The following is a 21,211-nucleotide window of genomic DNA, read 5'->3' as shown; positions in this document are numbered from 1 at the left end:
TGCACACACAAGTAAGTATTATTAAACAACTTCTTTTACATCCGCCTATTCCTCATCTCATCAAGAACTGGAGACTTAATCTAATTATCAACCCAACTGCGACTTGGCGACATGGAGGGGAAGCTGGTCCCTTTTTGTTAGAGCACAGCTTGGTTGAACTTACCAAGCATTGGTTTGTCAAGTTTGGTTGTCATATTTTAGTATCAAAACTCATTTAGAGTCGCTTGATTATATACTAGAGTCAACTTTTTTTAGGTTAGACTAGAAAGTCTAGGAATGTTGAGACATACAAGTATTACTCTGAAGACCCGGAGAATGTGAAAAATAAACAAAGAGGAAACCATGACTGATTAGTCAGTCACGGATGGAGCACGGCCGCGCCACTTGGACGACCAGTTTTCCCTAGCTCGCGCCTTTCATGGCCGACCGGCCTTGATCCATCTTGGCATTCACACGCTCCTCTTTTCTAGCTTGCCTAGTTAGGATTTCAGTTTATTATCCAAGTGAAGCACCATTTTGTTTACAAAAATAAATATTTATTCTTTCAAAAGCAATCACCTACTTGTGCAGAACCAAATCAAACCATAAAGGAGCTTCTCGTCTTCCAAAACACCTAAGAAAATAATCCTAAACAAAGAATAAAAGCATTCAAGGGAAATCAGCTAAGCACATCTTTCACGAAAAACGCATCCACCATCTTTTGTAAAGCACCTTTCTTCTACTTCAGTTCCTCAATCATCCTCTCAATCTTTGCTTCTCTTTACCTAATAAGATCACCAAAAGGAATCATACATGCTTCAATACTCAATCCCCTGGTAGCGGCAAATCCTCGGAACCAAGAGATACGGAATCCAAAGTTTTCACATGTCCAGATGATACTCCTAGCTCGTGATCACTCTTTTAGAAGCAGCAATTTTGATCATCATCACCCATCTCATCTCGACTACTCAACATAATAAGGTAACATGTCATGTGTTCGTTATCCATATGCTTTAGTGATTCCGTTCCTATATTATCCCAGGTTATCTCCATTGCATGGTTTTGGCAAAGTCTCTAATTCATTCTCTCATTTTCTTCACGAATCATCAATAGTTCTGCGTACATGTGATACATGAAGTTGGCTTTTCCTTCATTTTCCTCCTCAAAGAAATATCGATATTCTCTCGTCGAGGATCGAAAAAAATAAAATAATAAATTAAGTAAATTCAGAGGAAAAAGAAATCATCCAAAAAGTCAGGGAGGTTTATGAAAAGATTGAGATTTAAATGTCAGTGTAGCATTGAAAAATAAAGTGATTCAAGATAGATTGTTGTCCCATTTGCAAGGCTCCATAGAATGCAAGCTTGCGAGTCTTCATGTCCTAGCTATGTCAATTATAACCTTTAAATTAGCATATTGTTTTTCACTAAACCTAAAATTAGGCTTATGATTGAAGTGAAAAGTTTTGGTGATTCATTATGTGGATAGATCTCAATTATATGTATTTATTTTTATTTTTCTATTTGTTCCAACAACATTAAAATATCAAATGAAAATGAATTTTTGGTATTTTTAACACAATGTTCTTTGTTTTACAGGTTGATGAAGGATAGTAATTTATTTCGAGGCAGGAATAAGGGTTTTACATGTTGTAACTGCAAATGTTCTAATGTTATCTTTGTAGGTTGATGAAGGTAGGCTAATTCGACTTAAAAACAATGTGAGTCACATTATTTTTTTGAATAAAAAATATGATTGTGATAATATGAGTTTTACATAGTTGTAACATTTAATTGGTAAGGATTTTTTTGTTGTCATATTAATTTTTTTAATTGGTGAGAAAATAATTATGAGAGTTATCAACGCATATATCCATAATTGAAGGAAGTTATAAATCTTACATCCATCGGATGCTAGAAATAACCCGTGACGCAACTGCACTGATTTAGTCTGTCGATGATTAGTATAATTATTTTTTTTCCCGATTTTAAATCGTGTTCAACGCGAGATAGTTTTCTATTAGTCATACATTGTAAAATTAATGTCTGTACATACATTAAATAATGTCGAGATAGTGTTCAACGCGAGATAGTTTTAAATAATGTCTGTACATACATTGTAAAATTAGTCATTAGCATCATCCAAAAACCAACCCCCAATCATTTAAGTAATTTTTTGTGCATCTTAATCATTTAAATAATCCAATTAATGCATATATGATATTATGATTTCATTTAATGTTTCTTTAAATATCTTGAGTTATGAGGTGATCCACTAATTAAAAGTTAATGAATTTGATAATGAAAGAGTTTAGAAAAATGATAACCGTTGGATGTCTTTGTCTGGGATGAGACTGGGATGGTCAGACGCAACGTTTGTCTCTCAAAATGTTATCCGACCGTCCAACGCTCAAAACCTCCTTTTATTTTGTATTATAGATAACTCTACTATTTCTATTGTGAACTCACTAGTGATACTTTCTAGTTTTTCAAATGAATTACCCAACTTACGAAAGAAAAAAGAAAAAAAGTATATCTTTTTCAAGCAGAACAATAGCGTTTTTGGAATCCAAACACCCTCGTCCCCTGGTAGACAGGTCAACCGTGCATGAAGTAGGGTTCGTAACCGTATATTTTATATACTCCATATGTTCTTAATTAGATGACATATTAATCTTAATGTTTTGTCCCACTAATAGTTGGCATATATCATCAAATAAGGGGATATTTCTAAAATTACCCTTTTAATTGATTATTATTTTAAAAAATATATAATTTGATAATTATGTTGATATTCTTTATGTAGGCGTTTTCAAATGTTTTCCAATGGTATAAAGTTTAGAGATATTAGACGGGGTATAATTTGAGAGATAAATCGTTTCTAAACTTTACTACTCCCTCCGTCCAAGTTATATAGGAGGAGAACTAGATTTTACTTGTCCATCTATATAGGAATTGTTTTATTTCTTACACGAGTCTTTCCAAATATGCCCATATTTATGATAGTAATATTATACTTAATTTAGTTTAACATTTCAAGTTTTCATCAAAAGCTAAGGGTAAAACAAAAAAGAAGAGGGATATTTAGAAAACCCATACAATTTTTTTAATTTAAGAGATGTAGGAACTACCATATAGTCCTAGGAATAATATATTAGAGAGAGTCTAGTCCAGTTGACTCAGTCATGTGTATGTTTAGTCCTTTTTGAGAAAATATATTATAGTTTGGTCCTAAAAATTATGGTTTGGTCCTAGGGTGATGTCATGGATGATGTAATTGTCATTGTGGGGTGACAGAAATATCCTTTTGGGACGACATATATAGAAAAAAATCCTAGAAAATAAATTCATTTCTCAAATCTACTTTCTCTCTCCTTGGTTTTTTCTTTTCTCTGCAATAATTTTTCTCTGCTACTGTAAAGAAGATGAAGAAGAAATAAACTCTTGTTGTTGATTAAATGATGAAGACGACGTTTTGATGTTGATGTTGATGTTGTTGCGATTAGAGATGATGATGAAGACGATGAATCACATGAAGAAGATGATGAACGACGAAGCTTGATGTTGGTGATGATAATGAAGATGATGAAGATGAAGACGAACTCATCTTCTGCTACTGTTGTTGCTGTCAAAGATAGATCTGTTGTTGTTGAAGATTTAATTAGGTTTTTGTTTTCTTGATGTTGCTGCGATTGGAGATGATGATGATGATGAAGATGAAGACGAACTCAAAGATAGATCTGCTGTTGTTGAAGATTTAATTAGGTTTTAGTTTTCTTGATGTTGCTGCGATTGGAGATGATGATGAAGATGAAGAGGAACTTAAAGATAGATCTGTTGTTGTTGAAGATTTAATTAGGTTTTGGTTTTCTTGATGTTTGTTGCGATTGGAGATGATGATGAAGATGAAGACGAACTCATCTTCATCTTGTTGTTGATGATTGATGTTGTTGTGGTTGCTGTTGCTGTTGAAGACGTCGAAAAAGATGAAAATGATGATGACGATGTTGTTCATTTTTACAAATGAACTCTGTTTTTTTTATCATGAGTTCATTTCCGGGATGAACTCTGGGTTATATGTTTTTATCAGGAGTTCATTTCTGGAATGAACTATGTTTTATATGTTTTTATCATGAGTTCATTTCTGGAATGAACTATGGTTTATATAGGTTTTTATCAGGAGTTCATTTCTGGAATGAAATTCGGTTTATATGTTTTTATCATGAGTTCATTTCTGGAATGAAATCTGGTTTATATAGGTTTTTATCAAGAGTTCATTTTGGAGTGAACTCTGGTTTATATAGGTTTTTATCAGGAGTTCATTTGACTCATTTCTGGAATGAACTCTAATTTCACATAGGTTTTCTGAAAAATCAAGTAGAAATTAACAAGAGTTCATTTTGACGAATGAACTGCCACAAAAAATAAGTTGGAATTAACGCGGAAGAGTACTTTGGACCATTTAATATTTTTAAATAATTATGGACCAAACAATATAGACGTTTTCCCAAAAAACTAAACAGACATGGGACCACCTAAAAAGGACCAAATGATTATTTTTTCATAAAAATTTAGTTTCTCGGCCTATATAATTTGAACTAATAGTTTCTTTTTGAACTAAATTTTGCTTGTACACAATTTCTTTTTTTTTTTTAAATCCCTCTGAAGCTCCAAACTTGAACTAAGTCATCCGGATGAAGGAAGTATATTTAGGGATGAAGGAAGTATATCTTAATGGTCTCGGTTTGCACGCCGATTTAACGAGACCAGGAGGCTCCAAGAAGATACTCCTCAAAGAAGGCAACGTGTTCAAAGGATTACTTTTGATATATCTGAGCCACGTAGAGATAAATAGGCGCTGGTGTGGTATAGGAAATAGGTACACACGTGTATAAACTGAAGGTGTAGAAGTCGAGCTGCCCGATTTTTAAGGGTAAAGGTCCGTGAGGGAACAGAAACCTAGGAACTTGAACAAAATCATTTAGAAAAAAAATAAAGTGAAAAAGAGAAAACTAATTAAAAGTGAACGGCGTGAATCGTGGGGCCCATCTTTTTAGTTTTCTATTTCAGAGTGTATGACCCACTTTCTTTGTCCACTGATGGAAGAAAGAAACCAACAAAAGAAGATGCAGTTACAATTTAGGGAAAACGACAAAAAAGACCCGGTGCCCTTGAGGACCTGATGACGCCATTTTACTTGTCGTTTCCTTATAGTGGACGTTTCGAGAATTTCTCGATTACCAGATACTATTCCTCGGTCCTAAATTATTAGTCCGCTTTGACTAAGTCAAGATATTAAGGAGACCGGAGGAGTGTACAAAACTACCCCTATTAAATGATATATTATTACTAAAATTAAAAGGAGTATATGGAGTATGTAAGAAAAATACATTGATAATGATTATATTTATAGAAATATTTAAATAAAAGATAAAAATAAAAAATATTTATGGATTGATTTAGTAGATTTGTTTCCTATTGAGGAAGATATCATTTAATATTTTGATTGGTGATATTTAAAATAATTTTATAAATGTAAAAGTTTGAAGGATATATTTGAAAGTTTGACTGAAAAATATGGTTATAAACAGAAGCTGGACAATATTTTAGGACAGACGAAAATAGAATAAAGGACAAAAATTTTAGGACAGAGGGAGTACCAGTTTTACTATGGTCTTCTAGTGCCAGCTGGAGACTTGTAACTGGTTCTATTGGAGTACAGAGGATCCACATGGGGTCAAGCAGTGACAGTGTATGATACAATGCAAAACATATGTGGGAGTGACCTATACACATAGAGAGTCTGCTGGATACCACATTGGTCGACCTAAACAACAAAACTCTGCAGCACCATAGTACAAAAAAGGGAAACTATGGGTCGTAAAGTGGTGAACATGAGCTTAGGTAACCGAGACCACATGTGTTATATGATGCTGGTGGGTCACAAGTGGTGGGTATAGCTTGGGGTTGGGTCCAGCGAATTGAAGAAGGGCCACTTGGCCATTTCTTTTCCTTCAAAGACTTGTTTTTTTATATGGGAAAACTACGGGGAGACCCATTCTTACACATTTTTCTATTGTGAAACTCACCTCCATAAAATCTCACGGGCTCATCCAAAAGCGGCCAACAAATTATTTGCAGGCCCAGAGTTTTCAAAATTCATTTTTTTTAAAATTTCCCAATTTAGCCTCACTTTCAGTTTCAATTTATCCTGTTTATTTTTGAGAGATTGATTATTGAGAATTGTCCTTGATTACAGAGATTCAATTTACTCAGCAAGCTTTAACCTCACTTGTCCTTGATTGCCGAGATTCAATTTACTCAGCAAAGCTTCAGGTTCGTTCGTTTTTATTCCAATCTTGATTCTGATTTTTGTTTAATCTTGATTCGATTCTATGTTTTAGTTTCTGTAAGATTAGGATCTATTATTTTAGGTTTCCGAAGCTTAATTTGATTTTTCGAATCGTTTTTTAGATCTTTTAAGCTTGTTTTTGAATTTTTGTTTATTTTCTAGGTTTTGAATTTGTTAACATCAATGTAGATCTTTTCGATTAAATTTTTTTGTTTCGATTTCATGTTCCGATGTTGACATACCAATTTACTAGGTTTTGCTTCTGTTCTGTTGGATTTTTTATTTGATTTGTTTTTCCATTCTTATTTTTGATCTGTTATCTGTTATTGATTTTGATATCCTGTTGATTTCTCATCTGATTATGGTTAATGTAGATTGTTTGCTGTTGTTGATTTGATCTTTTAATTTTGAGTAAGAATTTTTGTGAAGCAATATGCAGGATAGATATGTTTGGTTTTTTCTCTTTTGTGTTTTGCAGGGTAAAAATGCATGTTGGTAGTACACTAGCTGTAATTCACTACTTCAGTGAATTCTTAACACATCCTGTTGATGTCAACACAACTTTGGAGTCTTTGAAGACAGCCGTTTGCCAGAAGTGGACTCGTTTATTACCGCATCATGTCAGATTTTCCTTTAATGATGGAAGCAAGTTTGTGCGAGTTGATTCTGATATTCTGCTTCAATGTTTTGTATCTCGTTGCCACTGTAAAGGTCAGAAGAGCTTTGATTTACCTGTCGAAGTTGGTCGTAATTCTTCCAGAAGTCATAGTAGAGCTTCAAGTAGTCGTGTAATAGAACCTGAACCCGAACAAGCTATGGTGAATTTCCTTGAAGATGGTTCTGTGCCTGTTAACAAGGTTCTTAGGACTGAAGGTTGGGATAAATTACTTGGTGAAGTTGGTAAAGTGTTTTTTGGAGGTGTAGCAGAGGTACGTATCGTAGTGAAGAAATACGAGTTAAAAGCTGGGCGTGTTCTTGTATATAAGATGAATGAACCTAGCAGGTTCTATGCAAAATGCTCAAAAGAAAATTGCCCTTGGGAGTATAAGGTTTGTGTTGTTGATGTTGAAAACAGGATGTTTAAGGTTAAGAAATATGAGAGCAGTCATACCTGTGGTGTTGGAACTGAAAGGCTTTTCCACAGGCTCAGTAGTAAATTTGTTTCTAGTCTGATCAAGGATGAAATCCGAAGTGATCCGAGTTTCAAAGCATCTGATTTGGAAAAGTTTTTCAAAACTAGCTACGGGATCAATGTGAAATACTACCAAGCTTACAACGGAAGAGAGAAAGTGTATGAGGATATATTTGGTGATGAAGCCATGTCGTATTCGCATCTGTCATGGTATGTAGATTCCATTCGCAGCTCAAATCCTGGGAGTTGGATTGATTTTCAAGTTCAAACGGATGAACCTGAAGCGAACGAGGATAGTTCAGCTGAATTAGAAGATGAGGCACCTTCAAATAAGTTTGTGCGTCTTTTTATTGCTTTCGAGGCATGCATCCATGGTTATCGTTACCTTCTCCCCATGGTTTATGTCGATGCTACCTTTCTTACAGGGACATATAGAGGATGCCTCATGGCTGCAACCGCTATCAATGCTGAAAATGGTAATTTTTCTGATAATGCATCCTTTTTATATATGTGCATAATGTCTCATGCATTATTTATTTTTGCTTCATAATGTCTTATGCATTATTGTTTTCACTTTTCTGGTTATGCATCATTTCTGTTTTAGATGCATAAGACATTATACATTTTTTGTTTTAGCTGCATAATGTCTTATGCATTATGGTTTTCACTTATTGATTTTATGCATCCTTTTTATGCACATGCATAATGTCTTATGCATCATTTAGTTTAGATGCATAAGACATTATGCATTATTTGTTTTCACTTTTCAGGTCATGCATCATTTTTGTTTAGATGCATAAGACATTATGCATTTTTTGTTTTAGCTACATAATGTCTTATGCATTATTTAGTTTAGATGCATGAGCCATTATGCATTTTTTTAGCTGCACATACTTCATGTAGACGCTGGCTTGATTTTATATTATTTTTTTTGTGCATGCTTCTTCCCACTAGCCATGGCCCTGGTACCTGGTGAAGATAATGATACCTGGGAATGGCTCATGAGGAATTTGAGTAATGTTCTTGATCATGATCAAAGGCCAATCACATTTTTATCTGATCGTGCAGAAGGATTAAAGAGAGCTATTCCATTTTACTTTCCTGGAGCCTTCCATAGTTTCTGCTATTATCATCTTAAGATGAACTTACCTATTAATGCATCTGACGAAAGGTATGGTGCAGTTATTGATTCATTTCAAGCTGCTGCTTATGCTCTTAGTCCCGAAGGTTTCCAAACTGCCATCGCTACTATTAGGGGTCTTGGTTGTGGTTGGGTTGCCGACTATATTGAAGATATCCCTCCAGAGAAGTGGTCAAATGCCTTTTTCCAGGGTTGTAGGTATGGTAGGACATCTTCTACTCTTGCTGAATCCTTCAATAGTTGGATGAAGGTACACAAGAAGCTCCCTGCAAATGCTCTTCTGGATCAGATAAGGAAGGATGTGATGAGTATGATGTCAGAAAGGCAGAATACTGGTAATAGTTTCATAACAATTCTCACACCGAAGAATGAAAATAAGATGAAGGCTCTTATTGATGGGGTTTAACCTGGCTGGTTATACAGTGATACTCATGTTTATGAAGTGGAAGGAGGGGACAGTTCTCATAGTGTTAACCTTGAGGCAAGGACATGTACCTGTCAGAGGTGGCGCGTCTATGGGTTTCCATGTGTGCATGCTTTCGCATCGATAACAATGTCTGGTTCTAATCCATATGATTTTGTTGAACCTTATTTCACTACTTCATACTTCAATAATGCCTACAGTCATGCAATTCATCCTATTCCGAACTATAACAGGCCTGAAGTTTATGAAGGTAATGATATTATCGATGTACCTGATGTTAGGAGGCCGCCAGGGAGACCACAAGCTAATAGGCATTTGAGCAGATATGAGAAGCCGCCCAGGAGAGCTATGCGCTTGTGGTAATTGTTTTGAGCTTGGTCATCATAACAAGCAAACATGTACGAATCCTACCTGTTACAAGAAGCCTCGAAGCCGCCGAAGCAGCCTAAGGGAAGTTAAAGAAGAGCAATTATCTTGTTTGTTTCTTCAGACTATTACTTTTATGTTTGAACCTTATTCATTTTTCTTTCATTAGTTTCTGTATTAGTTTTTATGAACAAGTACTTTTTCTTTACTTAGTTTCTTTTTTGTATTGGTTTTATGAAAAATATTTTTTTTTCACTGTGTGTTTTTCTGCTTCTATCAGATAATGTTTTCATTTTTATTCTTAAATGCATAATGGATTATGCTTTAGTTTTTGATGATGCATAACTTGTTATGCATTAGTTTTTATGATGCATAACGTATTATGCGTTATTGTTTTGAAGATGCATAATCTCTTATGCATTGTTTTTCGACGATGCACGATCTGTTATGCATTTATTCTTTTAAAGATGGCTGCATAACGACTCATGCAAATGTGGTTCCTTCATGCATCTGCATCTGCATAACAAGTCATGCACATTTATTTTATTAGGAATAACATGTTATTCAGGTTTATTTTGTTGCATAAATTGTTATTTAGATGTTTATATGTAACCTGTTGTTCCTTCATTTTCCTTGTAAGATTTATATCATAGTACAGTTAAATGAAATAAGATTGCAGCAAATAGAAGCACTGAAACCAGCATTGATATATAATAAATATATATATAAACATCGACAAGATAACATAAGTGGTTCTGACAAGAACTACTGACTAAAGTTAAGTTTTCATACCAACACATTACACATAACTATTGACTGAAGTTAAGCTTCACACTAACTACTTTCCCATTAGTTTTCACTCCCAAGTTAAATTTCTCAACCTACCAACAACACACAGGTTGTTAAAACAAAGTTATGTTTGATCCTTTCTATTATGCACAGGTTCACATTTGACGCTCAACTTCATCACATTGACGCGCAACATCATCCCAGATGTCTTCATTGGCATCTATCGCCCAACTGTTTCCAAGATCCGTCAACATTTTCAATACCAGACTTACTCTTTTCTTGTTGGCTTTTTCTACTGCATATTCCTTTCCCAACTTCAGCCATTTGTCCCTGACTTGAGACTTCATGCTCATCTTCATATAATAGCATACAAATATGAGGCAGTCGGGGTGATGACCTTGTTCAGGAACATTCTTGGTAAAAATATCCCTGTATACAAGCGGTTCCCGCTTTATATCCACGATTTGTGGTGATAGATTCAATTCACCATATATTTGGATCAAATATGGCATACAAGCCTTTGCCATTATGAGAGCTTGTTTCTTGCAGTTAGATTTATAGCCTTCAAGACTGTTATAGTAGTTTCACTCACCCTCTGAAAAGTCATACTCTAACAATGTCCAATGTATACCAGCAGGGTTTTCCTTTGTCATATAGTTCATTGGAATGAAAATTCTCTCAACTTCAATAGGGAGATTCAAGATGAATTCTCCAACAAATTTGGAAATCCCATCTTTCTCCTTTGTTTTAACAAAGAACTGCAAAAGAAATATTTTTTAGGAAAAAAAAGTTAGTGGATGCAATTGAAAGGGTGCACAACAGGTGTAGAAAACAATGCTGAATAACTTGTTATGCAGTTCAATCTAGTTGCATAACATTTTATGCAGAAGTAATTATATGGGCATAAGATTATATGCAGGAGTGACTTGTTATGTAGAAAAATGATTTTATTTTCTTGACTTACCCAAGCATCTGGCGTCATGAATGCAGACTCCGCATACCTATGTTCAACACTATCAGCCATCTTTTCATTTTCCCGCTTCCTGAACAACCTATAACTGTAGTAGCGTACCACTTGGTCTTCTAAGTATTCGTTGTTCATTAGCTGCCTTATTATATCTCCGTGAATCCGAATATCCCACAAGTACAGGTCTTCTCCTTCTCTGATACTCCAATCCGAATTTCTGCAGATGACACAAGACTTGGTGAGATGTTTTATTCAAGTGACATGCGGCAGAACCATAAACTAGAGGGTTGTGTTATGCATGGGTTTTTTTTAAGCATAACTTGTTATGCATTTATTTCATAAGAAGCATAACCTGTAATGCATTGATTTCTTAAACAAGCATAATAAATATAACAACATTTTTTGCATAACTGAACATGCATTAAACATTGGAGCTGCATAAAATGTGATGTAGATATTTTAAACAATCATAACTAACCATGCATTAAACATTGGGAGTTGCATGACATATTATGCAAATGAGCATAAAGGTAATTTTGATGTACTTACAGGCTGTTGGCATTCTCAAAGTATGTCTCCAGTACTTCCATCATGGCTGGTTCTATTGTATCCTTGTAATCTTGAAAGCATTCCATTGTTTCCAGCGGAGGTAATTTTCTGAACGGCAAGCCAGCAGACGTATGGGGATTTTCTTATTCAACTTTATTCTCATCAGGCTTGTCTTTTTGCTTCTTCTGCTTCCCTAGCTCACAATCTTTGAGTAGTACACTGGTTGTCCTTTGATTCCATATTGTCATTTCCTTGATTCTTCTTACCTTGCTTCCTGGTTGCTTCCCATCCTCTTCTGCCTTGTTTGCTTTTCCCTTCAATACTGACTTTTTCTTCAATGTTGACCTCTTCAAAAATTCTGTTCTTGGTACAAACTCCCCTCCTACGTCTTCTTCCTAGAGATTCATGTAACCAAAATGTGTTAGATATAAACAGTTTATCATGAAATTAAGTAAATAGTTGATTAAACAACAAAACAACAATATAGTAAACAGTTTATAGTTGATTAAAAATAATAAGTAGTACATAGTTGATTTGACATTAATAAAAATACCATAATAAAAGATGCTATATTGTAGGTACCAGGTTTTTTGAAATGGTCTCCATCTCAGCATCTTCATTATAGCCTTTTTCTTTTTCAGCATCTTGTGTGGCACCAGGAGTTAAAGGATTCTCAACCACCATCTCCTTCTCTGGATCATCAACCATCTCAACAGCTACTTGTTGTGGCTTTTCAGCCACTGGCTCTTCTGGTTGTTGTGGTTCTTCAGTTTGATGTTGTGGTATCTCAACAGCGGGTTGTTGCAGATTTTCAGCTTGCTGTTGTGGTCCACCAGCATCATCTTTAATTGCAGCAGCAAGTTGTGATAAATGCAGATTAAATGTGGGCACCACATATTCTTCTGCTTTCTTCTGAGTTTCTGGAAGAATGTCATCATCACCACCGGCCAAAAAGTCTCTTTCCTGTGCTTCAAGTCTTTCTTGTGTTGTTGCTATATTTGGTGTTGTCTCCAATTCCACTTGAGTTTCTGTTTCCTTGTCGTCGCTGGAGAGATTAACAACTTTTCCATGTCCATGAACTTGAAAGGTGAAGACTGGATACCTTGACTAGCCGTTTGTTCTTGGCTATCGAGTCTGATAACTTCTGGAACTGATTCTTGTGTAGGTGGTTCAGTTGAAGATACCAGTTCAACAAGAGTCTCATTCCTTGGCAAGTTTTGGCTCAGTGGGTCGCTTGGCTCAGCTGATGATACATTACACTAGGTCCACCTGACGACTCCTCCTGCACTTCTATGTTGCCACAATCAACGAGCAATTCCTTCACGTAATTATACAACTTTTCATTGAAGTCTACTTCACTCTGTCTATTCCTCTCCTGAGTCTGCTTCATGTCTTTCAGCTTTGCTTCAATGATTTGCAACCTTGCTTCAGTACAATCGGGGAGACACGTTTCTTGTTCAATGATCTTAATCGCATCCAGAAATGCTTCTTCATACTTGTCCCTGTTCTCTTCAAGATTCACTGCGACGAGATCATATATCTCTTTCCTTTTTCTTGGTTTTCTTGGTTCACAGAATTCCATCTCCATTGCACTGTACTCATCTCTGAATTTCTCATTATACTGCAACATGATTAATGACACTCATAAAAGGAATGCATAACAAATATAAAAACATTTTTTATATGCATAACCTATGATGCAGCTAATTTAAACAATGCATAACTAGTCATGCATTTAATATTGGAACTGGATAATATGTCATGCATTGATTTGTTAAAGTGCATAACTTATTATGCATTTAAAAACACAACCCTGCTTAACTCCTTTTCAATATTGAAAAATGCATAACCGGTCATGTATTCATATATTCGGCTGCATAACATGTTATGCATTGATTTATTGAGGTGCATAACTTATTATGCAGTTATCCTTTTTTGTTAACGTAACTTATTATGCATTCATTTTTAAGGAATTTAGAGATACTGTCATAGATGCATGAAGGTCAATTATAAATCATGAAATGTTCACAAACAGGTACCTTTAAGAACGTAATATTCTTCTTGAGCATATCTTTCTTCATTGCTGCCAAGTCCCACTTCGCAGCTCTCGGTGTAGCATTGGAAATGACCTTGACGATGTCTGATGATATCTCATCTATGTTAGAATGCTCAGCCAACCAAAGCTGCAAAAAATAATAACTAATAATATATTTTGTATCCAAGAAAGTAATATTTATTGACAGATGTTATGAAAGTAAAAAAAAACTAACTCACAAGAGAATATATAGTGCAACCACTGCAATTCCTGATATGAAGATTGTTTCTTTTGACAGTCTTGATGCTCTCCATCAGGTGTTCATGAATAAGATCAGGAAAAGAGACAGAGTCCATGGTTTCCAAATCCTTAACCAAACCAACATACGAGACGTCTAAATTGTCTCCACTTGAACGACAAAAGAACAAGACGACTAGCATGTAAAGGCAGATAAGGCAGACAACTTCCTCTTCATGACCTTTCTTATCAAGTTTTTCCAACACCAGCCTTTCAATATCATCTATCCACACCTTTGTTACCCTTGCTTTGGGATCTTTGCTGATAAATCCTGGCTTTGTTTTGAATGGAATTGCTTGACGAGGGGATGTGACTGAGTCATCTATCTCTGCCTTCGAAGTCAGAATATCATTTCCTCTGTCTCCTTCAATTCTTGGAATCAGAAATGTAACAGCAAGCTCACTAGACGTTGATGCTATGGACTTGTTTTCAGACAACTTGAATGAATGTTGATTCAAATCTTCATGGTCATATGATAAAAGACTTCATCCATCAGCTTGTTGCTCTTACCATCCAAGTATGCCATGTTTGCAGCATATAACCAGTTATAGAACTTTCCAAAACACACACATTCATCATGTTAGCCTGCAACGGATTCAAACCACCTCTGTCTTTTATCTTACTAAACAAGTGACCTACCCTAAGGAAACCTGCTCTATAAGTACCTCCCACTCTGAACTGCAGATTTGGTTTTAGGTTTAACTGCATAAAAAAAAAGAACAAAAAAAATGCATTTTAGAACTGCTATTTTAAAACAACAAAGGAATGCATAAAAAATATAACAACATTTTTTTATATGCATAACCTGTGATGCAGCAAGTTTAAACAATGCATAACTAGTCATGCATTTAATATTGGAACTGAATAATATGTCATGCATTGATTTGTTAAGGTGCATAACTTATTACGCATTTAAAAACACAACCCTGCTTAACTTATTATGCATTTGTTATTTTAACAAGCATAATCTGTTTTACATACAAACAAGCAGGTAAATGATAAGAGAAGTTTATTAACTGATGCATAACAGGAACAGGAAGGAATTCAACGCACCTTGTTTATAGACAACACATTGCCTAGGTGAACTAGGTGATACTTGAGGTGACACCTGATCTTTTAATCTCTGCGACTTCCTTGACGGGGTTGCTTCAGGATCTTTTCAACACAAAAAAAAAAATAAGTTATTTAAGTTATGCAGTAACTTTGGTAAGCAGATGAAAGTTAAAATTTAAACAGATGAAAATTAAAAAGCAACACTTAAAAATAGGTGTTATGCAGTGTTTTTTTTTTGTAAGCATAACCTGTCATGCATCTGAAAAAAAAGTTACGCACATTAATTTGATGCTGCATACCCTGACATGCATCTGCAGAACAAGTTATGCAGATTTATGTTATGCAGAATCACACATGAGAACTAGTTATGCATACCAGAGCCTTTCTTACTCTTCTTCAGAGCATCTCCCTTTGCCTTGATTTGCATCTCCTTCAGTGTTTCGACACTATCAATTTCTTCTTGTTCATATTCAACATCAGTAGGTAAAATCACATTGAGGAGAAAATTATGTTAAAATCGAAGAAGAATAAAGTGATAACTCAAAAAAAATTATGGGTATTCAGGATGAAACAGTTTTCTTTTTAGGTTTACTCTTTTTTTCTGGTTCATCATCGACAATTACTGTAACAAAATTTAAGATTAAAAAAACAAAATTTAAAAAAAACAAAATCAAACACTAATAGATGAAGCTAATGATAAATCTCACCGGGTTTTTTCTGTTTCTTCGACTTCATTTTTCCTTCGGTTTTCCATTTTTCATCTGAAGCATCAAGAACAAAAATTAAAATCGAAAATCAAATAAAATCAAATGTACCGAATGCATGCAAGAATAAGATCGATTAAACTAATGCATGCAAGAAATCAAGTCGAACAAAAACACGTCTTCAGAAATTAAAACACGTCTTCCTAATTTCTTCTCTTTTGATTTCTGAAGACGTGTTTTTGTTGGTGTTTCATCCATTTTGGTTATACTGAATTCTAGGGTTAAGGTTTTTTAGAGTTTGATCAACTTCAATCATCGGTTTTAGGGTTTGATCAACTTCAATCATCAATCATCCGTTACAGTGTTTATGGAGGAATAGGAATAGAAAAACGGATGAAGAAAAAATGAGAAGAAGAGAAAAACGGATGAAGAAAAAATGAGAAGAAGAGAAAAGAAATGGTTCCGACCGTTTCCGGATGAAGAAAACTGCCCAGAACTGCTGAAGGGTAATTGAGGAATTCTGCACGTTTTTAATAATTTTAAATAATGTTGGGTGCGACTGTAGGGAAAAGTAATTGTGGGCCTGGCGATAAGAAAAAAAATTTTCTGGGTCTGCGCCTAATTTCCCCTTTTTATATTTGTTTATTACGAAGAATATATTGGCTTTCTCAATTATTATGGCAAAAAGCAATTTTACATCTTTTTGATTTTCGACGAATTATGAATGAACATATTCCGGTTTCTTCTAAAGAACATAGTGATCATAACTGAAAATCCCAATCTCGACAGATGAGAAGCAATTAGCTCTTAAACATCGAAGTAGTGTAAGCCAACTTCATGAAATGTATAACGCCGTTTGTTTATTTCCACATGCTAGACAACTTGTATAAGACTATGGGTTTAGTAGCCTTTTCAAGATACATTATCCGAAATTACAAGACAACTGCTTAACTACTGGTATATTTGAAAGGTGGTGGCATACCACCAATACATTTCACTTCCCTACTTTTGAAATTAGCTTTACCCCATTAGACTTCACTCAAATTACCGGAATTCCAATTGGGCAAGGCAATCGCATAACATTGGAAAAAATTAGTACGGAACGACTGCATGAGATTGCTCCCCAATCCATAGATTGTTTGCTCCCATATATTAACGCACAGTCTACAACAAGAAGAAAGAAAGGGGATGAAGCAATGGTGTTTCATGGAACAGAAGAAGTTAGAAAAGAAAACATTATGGAGTTGAGAAACCAAATTGTGGAAAGAGGCAAGGCGATCAAGAAGAGTTTGATTAAAACGTTTCTTGACCATAGACTCGGCTTAGCTAGCACTGTTCTTGAACAAGAGCAGATTGCAAGATGGTTTCTGATTTGGTATTTTGGGAATATCCTTTTGCCAAACAAGAACAATGTTGTTGAGATTAAATGGCTTAGTATAATGATGGATTTAGATGTGCTGAGGCATTATGATCGGGGTTCGGCTTTGTACGGTAGTATGCTATGGGGATTGAATACTGAAGTAACGTGCAACAAGCCTGACTTGCAGTTCTTTTCGTATCCATTGATGGTAAAAATTCATACCCACTTGTAATCTTACTTTCCTTACTTATTTTTTATTTGTGATTGTATAATGCAAATAATTAGTTGTTAATAATAACTAATATTGTTGCAGCCTTGGTTTTGGACATATTTTCGATGTCTATTTCCCTATACAAAGGTGGAGAATGAAAATATGGATCCGTGGCCAGCGGGTAGGTTATATGATGGATACCAAAGAGAAAGTAAAAGAGGCGGACAGAATGATACAGGTACCCACTCAGTGATTCAGGTGCGTTACCAGATTGATAACTTTCCATTTGATTCTTTAGTATGGTCGCCATGGGAGGATAGTGAATGGAAGACTAAACCCGAGGTGGAAGAGGCTAAACTAATGTCTGTAACATGGAGGGTCTTTTACGATCCATTTGGTCACAATGTCTTGTACCTGGGCGAACGGTGTCTCAAATAAGTTCTTGGTCTGACAGTATTATCGTGCAATCCTCCGGATTTAATAGTACAAATCAACAATGACTATTCGTACACCAACCATCAACTTAATTCCTTGGATTACGTTGAAGTATCCGATCATGAGTATAAGTTGTGGTGGAAGGAGAAGTCAGTTGGTAAGTACACACATGTGCAATTGTAGATGAAGGAAACATGAATTTGTATGGTACGCAGGATAACGATGCTTATGTACGCAAACCAGAACCACCACGAAAAAGCAGATACACCGAAGATTTGGTGCCCGTCGATCGTCATCTCTTCCCATATCCAACAAAATATCTCACAACTCGAGTATGCGGCCCTAATTTTGAAGCGGTTCATATTCCTATTGGAATGGAGTATTTGGGGGAGTATCCACAACCCAATTATAATGTCAATATGGGTACAGATGTGAGTATCATATGTCCATTATTTCTTATATATTCTACTTGTGAAAAAAATATTAACTCATGTTGGTATCCCGGTGTTCGATGTATACAAGAGATGTGGAAACAGGCATATATGGTGTCGCAACCTTTCCATAATTTGGTTTTGTTGTTGCTGACGAGGTGCGATTGTAGTTCTGGATTCTTTTAGATAATCAACAAGTTTACTTCCCGCGTCGCTCATCTGGGAGTCTTGCGAGGATGGTGTGACGGGTCTACTTGTCCTGGCGACATTTTTATTCATTAGGGCTTTTTTTCCCGCTCTAGAAATGCGTGTATCTCCTGACGACGTTCCAGGTATTGTACTTGGGTTAGTACAAGGGGTATATCCTAATGGAAAAGGGATACCGCTAGGGACATTAGGGTTTTCAAATTGATTTGCAAATGGAGTCTCGATGAATTGGCTTGTAGGTGGATTTTGAGAAAATGGGTTTGGAGAACTAAACGTATTAGGGAAAATTCTATGCATTTGAGATGACGGAGAATTAGAATCTTGTTCCATATCTTCAGCTACACCCACTTTTACATCTTCAACATCTTTAAGCAGGTCGTACTCGACATCTCGTTCAAAGTGTTTTCCATGAATTTCAACATGTAAGCTTTTCGCAATTAACATCTACATCAATATAAACAAACCATAAATAAGATACACATAAATTAAACTATTTACGAACCACATATACAACAACTATAATGAAACATAGTTAAATAACATACCCGGTTAATAGAGTCCAAGCCCGGATTACTTATATTAGCTCTTGCAACACAATCGGAAAACTTATCCACTTAAGTCTTGATTCTGCTATACCGATTACGAATGCCTTTTACAGTACGTTCTTGTCTATTCCCACCACAAGCTTCCACAAACTTTCGAAAAAGGATTTCTCAAAACTCTTCCTTATTTGGATAACTGTTATAACCGAGAGCAATGTGCTGAGTAAGAATGTGATGATCTTCCAAAGTACTAAGTCTCGTTCTAGATTTCTTTTTTGGACGCTGAGTGTCCTACATTATTGAGCAAAACAAAATTTAAATCTATTACTTAAACAAAAAATACATTGGAAATTGGTAGTGAAGAAATCAATTGATGTAAAATAAGAAGAAATTGATTTGGTATGGTATGAGTAGAGAATTAGAGTGGTATTTATAGAGGATTTTGAAAAAATGGCCATTGGGATCCGACGGTGGAGAAGATAAAGCCGTTATTAACGATGGATGGTTAGGATCGGGTGTGAGAGAGGTGTGAACGAGAAAAGGTGAAACAAATAATTTTCCGAAACGGCTACCGAGTTGTCGTGCAAAAAGTTACGGCTACTAGGTAGCCGTATCAACGGTAATACGGCTACTGAGTATCCGTAAAGCGTAAATATATACGGATACTCAGTAGCCATGTGATTTCCCTTCCCTTCAGGCGGGATCAGATGTGATCCTCCACCTAGAGAAGGGAAGGGATATCCTTATACGTGGGAATTTGGGAGACCATAGGGGTTGGTTTTTGGTGTTTTCAAGAGAAACATAGGGATAGGGAGGGGATAAACCTCTCCATAGTGCTAGATCTAAGTGAAAGTAAAACACATTTATTCATGAAAAAATTAGTATCCTATAAGGATAAAAATGTGAATAAGGTTTATAAAAAAAATGTGAATATAAAAATTAATTTATGATATTGGAGTCGAACTTGCAATCATCCTTCTTCTTTTTTTTGTTTTTTTTTTTTATAACAAATGATCCTTTCATTAATGGAAATTCAAGGTTACATTGGGTTCAAAATGGAAAATTAGAGAATACAAAGTAACAAGAACATGCCATACTAGTACAACACCGAAAAATCCGACAAGAGAAGGAGAATATTAACGGAACATGACGAATACAAGCATGAATAAGAACCAATCAAATCGGTGGAATAATGGTTTTTAACGGAATTAAATTCCAACCATTTTGTTTTTTTTTCTTCTTCATAAAGAAATGCTCCTAAAGTTGGAGTGATTTGCTCAAATCTCTTAAAACTTGTGATGAACATCATGTCGTCAAGAATATCATTGTTGAAGATTCCGTCGCCGGATAATCTAAGGATGAAGATTCTAGTGAAGATTCCGTCTCCGGAGACAAAAATGATGAAGATCTCGTCGTTGGAATGCATCTCAAGTGATTTTAAAACCCATAATACCCAAGAACGACCATTAAAGCCGATATAAACCTCTATAGTAGAGGAGATAAAATCACTATAAAAGTGCACAAAACTTATCAAATGATAAGAGAAAAACATAAATAAACCTACTATAACAAAGATCTAGTGAAAAGTAATAAAGGAAATGAGATTCCCGCTCAGATCCGGCCCAAAACGGACCAGATCTGAGTAGGTGGTGTTTCTGGCGAGAGAACTTCTTTCTTCTGTTGACGGAAGTGAGAGAGGAGAAAGGGTATTGAGTGGCAATCATCCTCTTTTACATAGGGGAAAAGTTTTTTTCTTTTTAAGAATTAGGAATTCATAAAAGAGTGATGGAAAACTTACCACGGACTCCATCTCACAGTCTGTCCCGATTGAGAAATAGAGTAGTTTTTTTGGGTCTGTTTTAATGTACAAGTCCCACTCTTTTTGGGTGTGTTTTAGTGTATGGTAGACTTACTGCAGACTTAGTCTCACAGTCTGTCTCGATTGAGACATATAATGGTCCTTTTGGATGTGCTTTAGTGTATGAGTTTCACTCCTCGTGATAGATTTTTGCAAGACTGAATTTGTGGTCAATTTATCGTTTTCGATTTATAAATTAACTAATTTAAGAAGTTAGCAGCACCCATTACAAGATCAGTAAAAGAAATTTAAACTGGAAATAGGACGACCATCGTTGATATTAAATTTATCTTTTAAAAGTTTTTGGAATTTTATCTTATGTATAGAGAAAATAAAAATCGCTATATAAACAGCTATATAACATGTTGATCATGTGAGCA

Source organism: Papaver somniferum, chromosome 7 (genome assembly GCF_003573695.1).
Source record: "Papaver somniferum cultivar HN1 chromosome 7, ASM357369v1, whole genome shotgun sequence".
Lineage (NCBI taxonomy): Eukaryota > Viridiplantae > Streptophyta > Magnoliopsida > Ranunculales > Papaveraceae > Papaver > Papaver somniferum.
Note: the sequence above shows the minus strand (reverse complement) of the source record.